The sequence below is a fragment of the Equus przewalskii genome, chromosome 22 (genome assembly GCF_037783145.1).
Source record: "Equus przewalskii isolate Varuska chromosome 22, EquPr2, whole genome shotgun sequence".
In the NCBI taxonomy this organism is placed as follows: Eukaryota; Metazoa; Chordata; class Mammalia; order Perissodactyla; family Equidae; genus Equus; species Equus przewalskii.
In genome coordinates this window covers 18,721,766-18,737,789 of record NC_091852.1, presented here as the reverse complement: position 1 = coordinate 18,737,789, position 16,024 = coordinate 18,721,766, and the positions used below count along the sequence as shown (strand labels likewise).

At 45.8% G+C, this 16,024-nt stretch overlaps 2 long non-coding RNA genes across 2 annotated transcripts in view; both read left to right on the top strand.

Moving 5' to 3' along the window:
* The first annotated feature begins 529 nt into the window (after window positions 1–529).
* LOC103563677 (uncharacterized) overlaps window positions 530–16,024 on the top strand; it is a 67,644-nt gene continuing 52,149 nt past the window's right edge. The window contains exon 1 of the long non-coding RNA XR_011531698.1: window positions 530–816. This is a non-coding gene — a long non-coding RNA (uncharacterized lncRNA). The remainder of the gene's footprint in view (window positions 817–16,024) is intronic.
* On the top strand, window positions 2,738–14,784 carry LOC139078684 (uncharacterized). Its single transcript, XR_011531700.1, has 3 exons — window positions 2,738–2,874; window positions 9,205–9,307; window positions 14,653–14,784. It is a non-coding gene; the product is annotated as an uncharacterized lncRNA (long non-coding RNA).

The window sequence follows — 16,024 nt, the reverse complement described above, 5'->3', positions numbered from 1 at the left end:
GTGACCTTAGGCAACCTCTTAGAGCTACTTCCATATCTGTGAATTAATGGGATTAGATGAATACATCTCCATAGTCCTTTCCAGACTCCAAATACTCGAGGGATCCAAAAACCAAAAAAAATCCTAGGGAAAAAAACTGAGCACACTGGGTTCTTTAAACACCACCTCCTCTGCTGTGCATCTACAAACACAGCTCTTTATGGCCGTGAAGGTCAGAATACCTTAATATTTAATGGGATAGCAGGCGCAAATATAAACTCGCCTCAAATCTCTTAAATCCTTTCTTCCTTAACTTCATGATCTCCGTTTTTCTTTCTTCAAGCTAGTTTGTAGGAAGTGGCCTGCGTGGGGGGGAGGCTCGGAGAATCCCATCCTTTCTCCTGTACAAATTTTCCACCCTAGCCCAAAGTGAGGTCTTTCCAGGCCCCTCCCCTGGAAGTTTTAATTCAAACTGAGCGCAGGGCAGAGTGTCCCCCACGCGCCGGGTGGAGCTAACCACCTGGAGCTTAATCTAGAGGACAGACTGCCCAGTCTCCTCCCTGCCCAAGGCCCGGGAGGGTTAGGTTAAAATCGCACTCTGTAGGTAGCGGGTTCCGCCAACTCCGGCTTTTCTCGCTGTTTCCTGCTGGGAGGCGTGGACGGTGCTGGGCAGAGCTGCCAGCCTCCAGGCGGAAAGGAAGGAGAACAGATGGCCCACTGGGGGTAGGAGATCACGTGTCAGACCTCACTCTGGGCTGGATCCAGACTTCTTTCAGGCCCCAGGCCCCTCAGCTTCAGCGACCCCCACCAAGGCACACAGGACAGGACTGGGGGAAGGTAGAGTTCATTTTAGTAAAAGCCGGGGAATTAGAGGGAGGTGGCGAGTTTGAGGACGGGAAGGCGGGGCTGAAGGGAGCCGGCTTCCCACAATGGCGGTGTCCCTGGATTTGAAATCCAATTAGGTAAAGCCTCCTCCGGTGAGATGCCTGTGGCCTTAACGACAGTTAGCACCAGAAAGAGGGAGGGGGGTCTGCGTGCCGCGCGAAAACTTGCACGACGCCCTACTTTGCTCTCGCTCCACTTAGCAGCCTTCCGCAAAACTCCAGGCCTCTCCTTTGCGGAGCAGAAAGGCCACCCGTTCATGCATATGCAGGAGGATAAGTTTAGCACGCAGCCCCCAGCGCTCCGAGAAGGCCCGCGCGGCGCCGGGTGAATCACCCGCGCTTGGGGGCGGGCGCTCAGCTCGGGCCGCAGACTGGCGGCCTGCGCAGCCACTGGCGCGCGGCGCCCCGGCCTGGCATCGCCCTTTTAAAAAGTCTTCCGCAGGCGGCCGCCGCCGCAGCAGCCGGAGGAGGCGAGTTCATCTGAGGACAGCCCCAGTTCTCAGAAATCCCTTCCCTGCTGGAACATCAAGCTCCCTTTACTGCAGTTGAACAAACTGCCCTAGATTGGGGGATGAGGAACCCGCCCCAAAATCGTGCAAGGAGCTCCGGGCGCCCGCGCCCACGTGAGCTAACCTTGAAATTAGCCCCCACACCCAGGTGGGGGGCGGAAAGGGCGGGAGGAGGCAGGGGCGTGTTGTTGGCCCTTCCCGGCCTTGGGTTTGCGCCCTCGGCGTGCACGTTCCGCCCCCTCCACCCTGTTTCGTAACTCTAGCGGGGTTGCATTTTTCTTTTTTCTTTTTCTTTTATTTTACTCCAGGGTAAGATAGGGGTGTGTGTGTATGTGTTTGGGGCCGGGGGGAAAGCACCTTCCTCATCCCCCACACCCGCGAGGAAGAGGAAAACCTGCCCTGCGGTCCCCCTTCCCCCGGGAACACTGCGGAGTAGGGTGTCGGGATGACATCAGTTTCTAAACATAACCAGCACCGCACCCCAACTCTGAGCGCCACGAGCAGGGCTGGTGGGGGGGGCCGGGGGGGAGGAGAGCGGAGGAGGCTGAGCTGCTGTCCGCGGGCGGGGCGGGCCGGCCGGGCTGTGCGGGAGGAGATGACTTTGCAGGAATCGTGCTCAGAGTTTGCAGGCACATCTCTCCCGCGATGGTCGGGCCACGGGGTTAGGAAACATTCCTGTCATTCCGCGCTCTCCCCTGCCCCACAAAAGTCACACACACACAGAGAGGCGCGCACGCACACACGCATCCCTTGCATCTAAGGTGCCTTTATTTATACAAATCAACCCTTCCTCCAGCCGTAGCGCCCAGGTTGGGTCTGTCTGGGGAGCATCCGCACCCTCCAGCCCCGCGCCGGCCTCCGGGCTAAGCCTGCGAGGGGGTCGGTGTGGCCCTCCCGGTGAGTCAGATGGGCTGTGTTTCCTGTGGTTGTTGTGGAACAGTTTGTCCTTTTTACCACCACCACCCCCCCGCCCGGTCTCCACCCCCTTGGTAAATATAGCCCTCACGTTTCATCATCTCTTTGTCCAACGAGCGCCAGACACCCCGGCCCGCGGCCCCCGCCGCCTCCCTCCTCCCCAGCGCGCGCGGTTACCTCGGATAACCCCGCGCGGGCGGGCGGGCAGGCGGCGGGCGGCAGCCGAACCCGCGGCCCTGCCAGCGCTGCACCCCAGCGTTTCCCGCCGCAGTCCACCCCCCCCCCCCACTCTCCACCCCCTGCTTCCGATTCCCGCTTCAGCTATACCCGCAAGTCCTAGTCCCACCCCCGCTACCCCGTGTCCTGGGGACCGGGTCAAGATGTGCGTAGGTGCTGGGAGGTAGACACCCCTCCTTCCTAGCCCCAGGCGTCACCCACGCCCAGGCCAGCACTGGATCTTCCACTTACCTAACCTCCCCTCTCCCAAGTCCCAAGGCCACCCCCTGTGCCCCTCCTGAGAGCGGGTGACAAGCTGCTGAGACAGTGTCTGATTCACCGACAGCTGAACCAGCTATGCGTACTCGGAGGTGGGCGCTTCGTGAACCGTACCCCTCCCCCTCTCCAGGGGAGTGGGCTAGAGGGTCGGGCAAGGCGAGGTGGGTGGATAACAGCCGAGAAGTGCCTGCTGACTCTTCCCTCTCTCCCTTCCCCTCCCAGTTTCATTTCCACACGTACAGCCACCCACCGGGGACCGGAGGCGGCTGGTGTTCTCTGAACGCAGGGAACTGGCTCTCTCTGTGGTCTCCTGTTTACTTCCCTCCTCCTCTTCCCTCTCCGTCCTTCTCTCCCCCACCACCCTACTGCCTCCCGCCCCAAGCAGCTGGGAAACCTGCAGCAAAACACTGCAGTCATGAGACTTCCCTGGAAGAGAGCTGTGGCCCGGGTTTGCCCTGCCGGGGCCTTGCCCTGTGTCCACTTGGGGAGCTTCTTTGTCCTGGAAAGAAAGGCTCTTGGGGCTCCCCATCCAGGAATGTGGGAGAGGTGACAGTCTCCCCCCTCTCTCTTCCTCTCCCCTCTTGGCACCAGATCTCATCCTGTGGGGAACCTGCCTGGCTGCCTTTTTGGCCAGGGCTCTGAACCACCCCTATGAGTGGCCACCTGTCCAGGGAGGGGTAGTGAGAGAGCTGACAGTGTGTAAGAACTCGGCATCCAGGATGCTGCAGAGCTGGCTTATTGGCCATCACAGGCTGTCCTGTTCATGACAGGGCCCCCAAAGTTCCCTGCTGACCAAGGTTTTCAGGCAGAGCCCGGAAACCTGCTCCCGGGGACACACCCTCGCCTTATGGAGTCTGGCAAAACCTTCCCTTTCAAAGCTTGCTTCCCAGCAGGGAAGAATTCAGCCTCTCTCCCTAAGTAAGCTGAATGAACAAAGAACCCGGCGGAGGCCCGGAGGGTTGAGCTCTGGGTGCCGCCCTGCCTGAAGTTCACTCCATTTAAAAACCACCTCTTCACTACCAGCCTCTGCTCCACTGCCATGGTTACCAGCTCCCTGTCCTTCGGCAGCACAAATGTTGCCGAAACAAACAAGGGCATTTAAAATGTTCTTTTAAATATCCAAAACACTGCCATGGTATTTTGGTAGCCGAGAAGAGGGAATGAACGTCCCGACTGTTCCCTGGTTTCCTTCTGACCCCTTGACCCTGAATAAATCCCTCACCCTGGGCAGCTTCTCAGCTGCCAAAGGAGGGAAGGAAGCTTATTGAGATACTAGATAGTGGAATTCAGAATGGAACGGGTCCACCCACTGCTGGAGAATTATTACTCAGGTAAGGCTGTGTCTCCCCTCCTGCCCCCAGCCTTAACTACCCCCACCCTCAGCTGCTCTGAAGTACCTGCTGGCAGGCTAGACTATCCCCTGATTGTTGCTGTGTTCTGCAGCATCTCTTGTGCACACTCCCTTGTTCCGTGGAGATTCAAGCCCCCGACTCACAGTCCCTAAACCCTACCTGACTCCTGTGAACATTTTTGGTGAATTTAGCGTCCTCGTAGAATAATGACCCATCTGAAACCCTAGTACCTAAATGGCAACCATCTTCCCCTCCACCCGCCTCTCATGTGGGTACCAAATAACAGCACCACCTCTGAACTTTTCATTTCAAGCCTCCTGTTGCCTGACCAACACCTCTTTCTTTCCATCTTATCTACTCTGTTTGAACAATTTGAACAATTCGTGGACCCTATTTTGACTCTAGTCTACTTTTTTCACTGTTTGTCATGGCCCCTAGATTGTCACATCCCTCCTACCCAGCTTAGATTTCATGGTCTATCGCTCTATGATTCCTTTACATACACCCTTCCCTTCCTTGTTCCTGGGACCACCTACCTGGCAAAACCCTGATTCTGTCCAGCTTAACACGCTGGACAAAAACAACAGAGCGAACTGTCGTCACTAAATTTATCATCATAAATCTCAAGTGGCCTCTCAACACCGTCTCTCTGCGTTTCCCTAGTTGGTTTACTTTCCCACACTCCAAAATGACTACATTGCACCTTCTGTCCCCAAATATCCAACACCTCTCCCCTTCCTCACTCTGAGTTGTAAACCTTGCTTCTTATTTCACTGAGAAAATAAAAGCAGTTTCGCAAGAACTGCCTCATCTTCCCAGCACCAGGGCTTCCATCCTACCTGCCTCTCTGCCCGGCTCTGCCTCCCCTCCAATCACATGGATGTAGTGTCCCTACTCCTATCTAAGGTAAATCCTTCCACTTGGCACGAGAGTCCCTTCCCCTCTTGACTATTTACTGACTGCTCCTGAAATTATCCCGTCATCTCCTGCTTATCAATTGTTCCTCTCTCTCAAGTGATTCACTTCAACACAAAAACATGATGTGCGCTCGCCCGTCCTTCTATCTATATGGATGTGTGTGATATTCCCTTAGCCCCATAACTTGCCAATTTTCCTTGGCTGCCAACATCTCAAACTTGCCTGTAGGTCTGCACCTCCTGTTCTCTCTTGGTCTCATGCCAATCAGACTTTCACCCCCATTGCTCCACCAAAACTGCTCTTATCAAGGTCACAAATGCCCTCTATCCTACCAAATCTGTTGGACCGTTATTCCACTTTATTAACGTCAAAGCAAAGAAGACTAAGGAGTGGGCAACAAAGTAAGAGGAAAATAGAAAAATACGGTAGCCTAGAAGCCAAGCAGTTGTTTCAGGGAAGAGAGTTTAATTCCTTCTTAGTTTCCTTTGCTGGTTTCAGTTCTTCTCCTGGCTCTCTGAAGGCTGGGGTGCCCCAGGGCCCTGTCTTTGGCCTTTTCTACGTCTGTACTCACTCTGTTTGTGACTTAATCCAGCCTCAAGGCTTTACTACCTTCTACATACCACTGACTCTCAAATTTTTATCTTCAGTCCAGACCTCTCTCTTGATTATCCAATCATCTAGCCATCATCTCCACTTGAATATCTAACAGGCATCTCAAACTTAACATATTAAAGTCGAACTGCTGATCATTTACCCCCCAAAACAGCTCAGTTCAAAGGCTTCCTCATCTTAAAGGCATTCCTGTGCTTTTGTTTGCTCAAGCCAAGAACCAGAACCAAGTTATCCTTGATTCCTCTCGTTAATTTATACCCCACAGCTAATTCATGAGGAACTCTTGTTAGCTGTATTTTCCAAATACATCCAGAATTTGGCACTTCTTGCTGCCTTCTCTCCTACCACCTTCTTCTGCGTTGATAACTGCAGTGGCCTTCTAGCTGGTCTCTTGCTTCTGTCCTGGCCCTGACTTCTTTTCTCAACATAACTGCTAGCGTGCTCTTCTTAAAACACCTGTCAGGTCACCTCACTCCTCTGCTCAAGACTCTGCAGTGACTCCCATCTCACTCAGAGTAACTGCTCAAGTCCGCACAACGGGGACAAGGCACACACTGTCCGCCCGGAAGGTGACTTCTGACCTCTCTCTTACTGCACCCTGTTCCTCCCTCCACTCCGGCCACGCTGCCCACCTTGCTCATCTGGGGACTTGCCAGCCACTCTCCCACTTTAAAGCGTTCATGGATGGCTCTTCCTTCTCCCTGGAATGCTCTTCTCCAAGATTTCTGCGTGACTCACTCCCCCACCTTCCCCAAGCCTTTACTCATGTCCCCTTCTAAGAGAGGTCTGCCCTGGCTGTCTCATTTGTAATCACATCTCCCTCAGTTTCCCTTTTCTACATTTTCCTCTTCCATGACACTTATCATATTCTGACATGCTACATAGTTTGCTTATTTAGTATATTTGTTGTTTATTGCCTGTCTCTTAGTAAATACCAGCTGCTGTGTTCACTGATGTATCCTTAATGCCTAGAACAGTGCCGGGCAGGTGGATTATAAGCTCTCAGTAAATTTTGTTGAATGTTGAGTAAACAAGGGATAAATAGCTATAATTTTTTGGAGTTGTTGCTATGTGCCACACATTCCAAACTATACTCTGTGTTGTCTTAGCCCTCTTGGTTTATAGATGAGGAAATTAAGATACAGAGAGGGTAAATGACAAATCCAAGCTTACACGGTGGCAAAGCTAGGATTTGAACTCAGGACTCTGGCCCAGAGCTCGTGTTCTTAAGCACTCCGTTATTGTGCCGCTGTATACGAGTAAGCTAAAAGTGAGTTCTTTCTGCTGTGGCTGCAGCAGAGAATGTGGAGAAGCACATTGTGACATCTCCAGAGGTCACCTGAGTATGTGTGTTGGGGCGGAGTGTGTCACACAGCTTCCTGCCCCTATTCCAGACGCTACTGCTTAAGAACAGGTGAGGATGATGGGCAAGCATGTGGCCATGTATTTGGTGTGCACTAGAGTATTTTGCCTCTTTATGAAGATGTTGAGCATATTTATAGAATAGAGGTAGCATGGTGCAGTAGCTTTGTTTCTTGCTCACAATACATTTTGTTATTTATTTCAAAGATTGACACCTGGGCTAACATCTGTTGCCAATCTTCTTTTTTTTCTTCTTCTTCTCCCCGATGTCCCCCAACACATAGTTGTATATTCTAGTTGTGAGTCCTTCTGGTTGTGCTCATAATACATTTTAAACAAGCATTAGCTATTAATTCAGACCCAGGTTGATGGAACAGCCACCATTGGGAACATTCAAGTCATAGTTTATGCTTACATCTCATATGTCACCCTCCCATCCATACCATAAGAGGAACAGGAAGCACAATCCTTCCAGTGCCCGGAAGGCAGAGAGCTAAAAACATTTTTTGGGTCCGTGTCCATTTTTCGGGTAAGCTCTTGTTGGACCAACCCTCTTACAGGTAACAACTATAAACTTTGGATAGAATACAGAAAACAATTACCTGAAGTTCCTGGAGAGTGAAAAAAAGCAGGCATAGTGGAAGGAAGTTGGCATTTGGAAGATGGGAATGACATGAGCAGAATTTCCTGTGTATTAATGGCTTTTAGCCTGAAGGTAGGTCCTAATTCATACCGCTTAAAATGATTAAAATATTGATAGAAAGCCAACAGTCTTATTGGCCTGCAGAGCCAGAGGGTAAGTTTTGGGTCACTCACAAGTAAGCTGGAAAGTAAGGGAAGAAGTTTCAGAAAAGAGAGAGCTAGAGAGAAGAAGTCCCAAGGTCTGGGTATAAACCCTGCCCTAATCTCTGTCTGATCACTGAATCAAGTGCCTGCAGCAGGCTCCAGGCAGCCCAGGTAAGACTACATGAGCAAACTGAAATTTGAACAGCTGCTCACTGTAGGGGAAATGGAATTTTGCAGTTTGAATTCTGCTAACTTAATTGTCTACTTAAACTAAAAAATCAGTACTCTTTGGAGGAATATAACAGAATCCACAGTCTCTCAATGTGTTATCCACAATATCCAGGATGTATTTTAAACTTACTTGACATTTGAAGAAAAATAAAAACATGGCCCATTCACATTAGAAAAGACAGTCAATGGAGAACAGCCTCTAGATGACTCAGATGTTCGATATTATAGATATGAACTTTAAAACAGCTATTGTAAGCATGCTTATGGGTAGAAAGAAGAATATACTTGTAATGAATGGATAGGAAGCCTCAGCAGAGAATTAGAAACAAAAAAAAAAATCAAATGGAAATTTCTAGAATTTAAAAACATCTGAAATAAAGTATTCACTGGATAGACTTAACAGCAGATGGAAATGACAAAGGAAAGAGTCAGTAAACTAAATGATATCAATAGAAATTACCCAATAGAAGAGCGAGAGCAACAATATTGGGGAAAAAAGAGCCTGAGCAACTGGTGGGACAATATCAGAATATCTAACACATGTGTAATTGGAGTCCTAGGAGAAGAGAAACAGAGTGGTCAGGCAAAATATTAGAATAAATAATATTGAGATGTAAATTGATAGATTCAAAAAGATCAGTGAACACCAAGCAAGATTAATACAAAAAAAAAGTATACCAAAGCATTATCATAGTCAAACTCCTGAAACCTAAAGACAAAGAGAAAATCGTAAAAGCTGCCAGGAAGAAAAGTCACATCATGTCTAAAGGAATAATGATTTGAATACTACTGACTTCTCATCAGAAGCAATAGAGACCAGAAGAGAATGGATGACATCTTTAAAGTGCTGAAAGAAAAAACTCCTGTCAAATCAGATTTCTGTATCTACTGAAAATACGCTTCAAGAATGAAGGCAGGAGCTCTCCCTGATGGACGCACTCTCACTGCTTCAGGGCCCGAGTTCATTTCCCAGTCACAGAACTACACCACCTGTCTGTTGGTAGCCAAGCTGTGGTGGTGGCTCACATAGAAGAACTAGAAGGACTTACAACTACAATATACAACCATGCACTGGAGCTTTGGGGACAAAAATAGAAAAGAATGAAGGCAAAATAAAAATAATTTCAGAAAAAGAAAACCAAGATAATTTGTCACCAGCAGGTTTGCACTATAAGAAATGCTAAAGAAAACTCTTCAGGATGAAAGAAAATGAAACCTGATGGAGACTCAGATCTTTGGGAAGGAATGAAGAGCATCATATATGGTAAATATGTGGATAAATATGAAAGACTTTCTAAAAAATTTCTTTAAAATGCATATTAACTGTTTAAGGTGAAAATTATAACATTGTCTTGTGCTGTTGATAATAAAGTACATGTACTACATATACTACATATGATAATTATAACATACAAGATGGGGGAGGGTAAGTGAACCTATACTGTTACAAGTTTTCTAAATTTTATGTGAGGTGGTGTAATATTACATCTAAGTAGACATATTTGGTGTACAGCAAATTAATGACTATGGTATACTTTGCCAAAGTGTTCACAGTATGGTGGAAGAAGACATATGTCCAAATAATTTCAACACAGTATGGTATGTGCAAACAAAAAAGGTTGTGCAAACACCTCTGGGATTCCAGGGAATCAGCGATTAGCTCTCCTTGGGGGCAGATAAGTAAAGGCTTCATAGTAGAAGTCATGTTTGAGCTGGTTCATGAGGATGATTAGGAGATGAGAAGGAGAAGGAAGGCATCCCACACTTCGCAAACAGTATGAGCATAGACATGAGCGTAAGATGGTGCAGAATCTATTTAGGGCACCAGTAGTCATCTAGCTCTACCTCTGGGATGGGCAGAAACTATGAACTTGTCAAGAAGGGCCTCACATAGAAAGATCACTGTAGGGGACATATAGAGGATAAACTGAGGCAGAGAGAACCTGCAGAGAAACTAATTGAGAGGTGATTACAAAAACCCTCATAAAAGATGATGAGATCCTGAACACAGGCTATGGCAGTGAGACTGGGGATGGGGAATGATGGGAGAGATGGCCAGAAAGCAGCATTACCAGGCCCTAGTAACTGGCTGAATAGCAGGAGGAAGCCAGAGTAAGCTTCAGATTTATGAATGTGGGGACTGGTGCCACTAAGAAAAAAATACTGGAGGAGCAAATTTGAGGATGGGGGCAGGGACGGGAGTAATAAGCTTGGTTTGGACATTTTAAGTTTGATAAACCTGAGGGACATTATGTGGACACTGTAGTTGCTGGTGCAATGACAATTCTCCCTTCTCTTAGGGGCTGGCCTTGATTTCTGTTTGGGTACCTATGCCTCTTTGGGCAGTCCATGTGTTTTGGGGGAATCTGAACTCTATCTCAGGATATAGACCTTGGGCATTTTACTTTAAGCCTTAGCTTATTGGAAAAAATGTAATCTTCTGGTACTTTAAGAATGGGTACATGATCCAACTTGGATCAATGAGCCTGGAGACTTCCCTGAGGGCTTCTAGAAAAGAAGCTCCTTTTGACTCTTTCCTTTTGGGTAAGGTAGTAATATACAATTGCAGAGTCTGGAGGACCTCCAGGCATTCTGTCACCATGAGGAAGCCAGCCTTAGGGTGAGCCGGACAAACAGAGTCAGATCAGAGAGTCGAAAAGGAATTGGGTCCTTGATGACAGTGAGTTGATGAATCGAACTGACTCTAAAGCTTATACACCCTGTGGATTTTCATGTTACACGAGCCAGTAGGTATTCTATTTTATAAAGCCACTTGTTACGGTATTTGCAACATAAAGAGCTTAACTGGTCTATTTAGATAGAGGTGGCCAATGGGCATTTGCAAAGATAAGACTGGATCTTAATAGAGTCTTGGGTTTTAGAGAAGTCAATTATTGGGGTTTGGGGTTATGATAGTGGATGAGATTGTCCAGGGAGCAAATGTCAAGAGAAAAGAGAAAATTATTGTATATGCAGAAGAGGAAAACAGAAGTAGGAGGACAGATGCGTCTCAAGAGCTAGAGGAAGAGAGGTTCAGGAGAAAAGGAGTTGCCAACAGTGGTCAAATAGGATGAGGACCAGATTTAAAAATTAGAGGTGATGGGGAGTTTGGTGGGTCAGACACTTTGTTTCCTGCACAAAAGCTATCACTTCCCTGTCCTTCTTTCTAGCAGAGATCCCTTGATCTCAGAAAAAGTGAGGCTATCTCTAATCTGGAGGTGGGCATGTGACTTGGTTCTGACCAATGGGGTGTAAGGGCAAGTTTGCTGAGAGGCAATCACATGAGGAGAAAGTCTGTTCATTGAGCCATTCAGGTCCCCTCACACAGTTGTGTACGGCTCTGATGTTTAGGTCTGTAATGACCATGAGAAGAAGATGAAGAGGATGTCTGAGATACCAACCCACAACCCCATCATGGGTTACATGCTGAATTGCCAGCAGTGACCTACTTCTGGGCTTGTTTATGAGGAGAAATAATACAGTTTGTGGTTAAGCCATTGCCGGTTGGATGTTCTGTTACTTGCAGCCAAACACGTTCCTAACAGACACATTTAGGAAGAAAAGTTTCAGTAGATTAGTGGCAGATTAATCAAACTCAAATGAGCTGATGTGTGAACTGTAGGTAAACACGTATCATCAGAGACTATGGCATGATTTTGCAAGAAGTTGGGAGGTTAAGGGGAAAAGCAGATGTAGTGTATATTGAGGGAAGCAAAGATGATTGGAACATTTTTTCTAGATTACAAACAGTTGAATACGTTTCAGTTGAGGAGAAAGAGCTAGTGGTTAGGCAGAAATTAAAAATACATGAAGGAGGAGATCATTGATAAAACGAGGTACCGAAGGGAACAGGCTAAAGAGCCCAGGAAAGGAAAGGAAAGTCACGTCTTCCTTTGAGGCAGAAAGGAGAATGTGAGCCTGGCTGAAGACGTGGAGAAGTTTGGAGGTGGAAAGAGAAAGGCCCCGGGGAGTTCATGCCTAGTGGTGTCTGTGTTCTTTGTGAAGTAGAATCAAGGTAGTTTATGCAAGGGAGATGATGGGAAATGTGACATAGGCTGTGGGGAGAGTGGCAAGGGTTTGGAATGCCTGTCATCAGAAGAAGTCACCCTATTTATGTCTCCTTGCACTGTGCCTAGCACGTGGCAGCTTCTGTCTGTGGGAAGAATGAGTTGACTCAATATGACTAATAGGATTGTTAAATAGCAACAGCTGCCTCGCTGAGACGGGAAACCAGCCATTTATGGGGCTTTCTTAATAACTTTTATTTCTTGTGACAAAACAAATATAATTTCATTGTGGAAGAGTTTCAAAACACAGATAAACAAAAAGAAAAGAAATAATAATCAATCATATCCCACAAACCCAGAGGTAACCATGGGTAATATTTCATGCACATCTTTTGTCCTTTTTATGCATATCTGTGCCTTTTTTAAAAAGAAAAGTGAGATCAGGCTGTGCATATTTTTTTATAATCTCTTTTTCAGTTGACAATTTTCTACAATTGTATTTCACATTGTTTTACATTCTTCTACATTATTATTTTAAAAATGTATCTTTTGAATAAGTAAATATTCACATAGTTCAATTCAAAAATTATAAAGTATATATAATGAAAAATTTCTTTCCCAACCCTGTCCTTCAGTTATCTAGTTACTCTTTCCAGAAGCAACTAAATATTACCTTTTTTTTTTTTTAGTAAATCCTTCCAGAGATATTTTCTGTGTCTCCAAGCAAATGCATACATCTTGCCCACATTTTTACACAAATGGTTAATATCTTAACAGTGTTCTGCACCTTACTTTATTAACTTAATAACGTGTCTTGAGGATCGCTACAGATCAATGTGTATACAGCTTCCTCCTGTTTGAGGGCTGTCATAGAATTCCAACATAAATGTAGCTTAATTTAACAAGTCCTTTGCTCCTCAGCATTTAGGTTATTTTGGGTCTTTTGGAATTTCAAAAACTACTACCCTCAACAACCTTCTTTCACATTGGGGCAATACACCTGCAGGATAAAGTTCTTGAGATGTCTTACCGGGTGAAAAGATACATGCATTTGTAATTCTGATAGATGTCATATTGTTTTCCCCACAGTTTGTACTGGTTTATATATTCCTATGCATAATTTATACAAGTACTTGTTTCTCTATATCCTCATCAATGAGTAGGTTAAAAATGTGTTTGACCACTGCCAATCTGATTGATAAAAATGATATTTCAGGGTACCTTTTTTTTTGAGGAAGATTAGCCCTGAGCTAACATCTGCTGCCAACCCTCCTCTTTTTGCTGAGGAAGACTGGCCCTGAGCTAACATCTGTGCTCATCTTCCTCTGCTTTATATGTGAGATGCCTACCACAGAATGGCTTGCCAAGCGGTGCCATGTCCGCATCTGGGATCCAAACCAGTGAACCCTGGGCCGCTAAAGCGGAACGTGCACACTTAACCACTGCACCACCGGGCTGGCCCAATGTTTCAGGGTACTTTTAATTTTCATTCTCTCATTATAGGCTGTAGGTTTTTTACCTATAGAGTCTTTCTATATTAGGATATTAGCCATTTGTCTATGACATGAATCACCAATATTTTTCCCAATTTGTCATCTACTTTTTAACTTTGCTGACTGTGTTTTTGCCATGCAGAAGGTTTTTGTTATTGTTGTTATATATATCAGTGTTTTATACTTCTAGATATAATTTCATAATTAGAAAGGCCTTCCGCATTCATATTATAAAATAATTGTCCTGGAACTGGCCTGGTGGTGTAGCGGTTAAGTTTGCATGCTCCACTTTGGCGGCCCAGGGTTCACGGGTTTGGATCCCAGGTGCGGACCTACACACCACTCATCAAGCCATGCTGTGGCAGCATCCCACATACAAAATAGAGGAAGTTTGGCACCGATGTTAGCTCAGGGACAATCTTCCTCAAGCAAAAACAGGAAGATTGGCAACAGATGTTATCTCAGGGACAATCTTCCTCACTAAAAATAATAGTAATGAAAAAATAATAATTGTCCCATGGCTTCCTCTGGTGCTTTTGTGATTTCGTTGATCTATTTAAAAATTTTTTCTGGTATAATTTGTGAAGTGCATACCCAATTTAATTTTTTCCAAATGATATACAGTCGTCCCAACTCCATGTATTGATTTTACTTTTTTACATATACAATCATGTCGTCTCTGAAGAAAGACAGTTTTTCTTCTTCTTTTCTGAGCTTTATGCCTTTTATTTCTTTTCTTACCTCATTGTACTTGCTAAAACCTCTAGTACAATATTGGCTGACGTTGGGGAAGTGGTGATCTTTGCCTTGTTCTGGATCTTACCTGAGAACCAACAGGTAAATGCCCAGCTGGCTATGTATTGCCAAATTGCTCTCCACAAAATTTATGCCTATTTGAACTACTCTGCAGTATGGAGCTGCCTAGGAAACTGTCACCATTAACTATGATGTTAGAAGTAGGTTGTAGGTGCCCTTTATCAGATTGAGAAAGTACCCTTCTATTCCTAGTATGTTGAGAGTTTTTAATCTTTTTTCGCTTGAAGAAGATTGTCCCTGAGCTAACATCTGTGCCAATCTTCCTCTATTTTGTATGTGGGATGCCACCACAGCATGGCTTGATGAATGGTGTGTAGGTCCATGCCCAGGATCCGAACCTGTGAACCCTAGGCTGCCGAAGTGGAGTGCGCAAACTTAACCACTACACCACCGGAATGGCCCTTTATCATGAATTTTGACGAGTGCTTTTTCTATATCTATGAAGATGATCATACGGTTTTTTTTCTTTTATTCTTTGGTGAATTATATTAATTTAACTTTGAATGTTCAGTCAACCTTGCATTTCTGGAATAAACCTAACTTGGTCACAATTTATTATCCTTTTTATATCTTGCTTTATTCTGTTTTCTAATACCTCATTAAGAATGTTTAGGGCCTGGCCTGGTGGTGTAGTGGTTCAGTTCACATTCTTTGCTTCAGAAGCCTGGGGTTCACAGGTTTGGATCCAGGGTGTGGACCTACACACGGCTCATCAAGCCACACTGTGTCAGTGTCCCCTTTATAAAATAAAGGAAGATTGGCACACATGTTAGCTCAGGGCCAATCTTTCTCACCAAAAAAAAAAAAAAAAAGAATTTTTATGTTATGTTCATGAGCGATATTGGTCTCTAACTCTCTTTTTTGTAACATCATTGCTATGTATTGATTTGAAATACCAGTTGTATACTACATTTCCATATATATTTGAGTCCGTGTCTGGGTTTTTATATTACATTCTGTTCCGTTAGTATCTGTGTTTCCTACCTCATTATTGTTAATGGATACATCATTGGGTATTTAGGCATTAGCTTATTTCCAGTGTCCTGCTATTACAGGCAAGGCTGTAGTAAACAGTATATGGCCAGATTTTTTTTCCCACTCCATGATTATAGCCTTAGTATAAATCCTTAGAAGTTGATTAGCTGGGTCAATGGGTAGGCATAATATTTTTTTTTAAAGATTGGCACCTGAGCTAACATCTGTTGCCAATCTTCTTTTTTTTCTTCTTTTTCTCAAAGCCCCCCAGTACATAGTTGTATATTCTAGTTGTAGGTCCATCTGGTTGTGCTATGTGGGACGTCACCTCAGCATGGCCTGATGAGTGGAGTCATGTCCTTGCCCAGGATCCAAACCAGCAAAACCCTGGGCCGCCGAAGCAGAGCTTGCGAACTTAACCACTCGGCCACAGGGCCAGCCTTCTGGGTAGGCATAATTTTAAGAATTCAGCTACTTTGTCAACCAGTGTCCCATCAGGAAAGTAGAAACCATGCTAATTGTTTCAATCAGGGGACTTACTTAAGGAATGATTACTATTGTTGGAAGGGCTGAAGGAGCAAAAAGGAGAAGGTGAGATAACCCTGGGTTAGTGTCTGCAGGCAGCCTACACCAACTCTAGGATTGTAGGAGCAAACAGGAGGAGGTGGCGTGCCAGAGCCCTGGTCATGC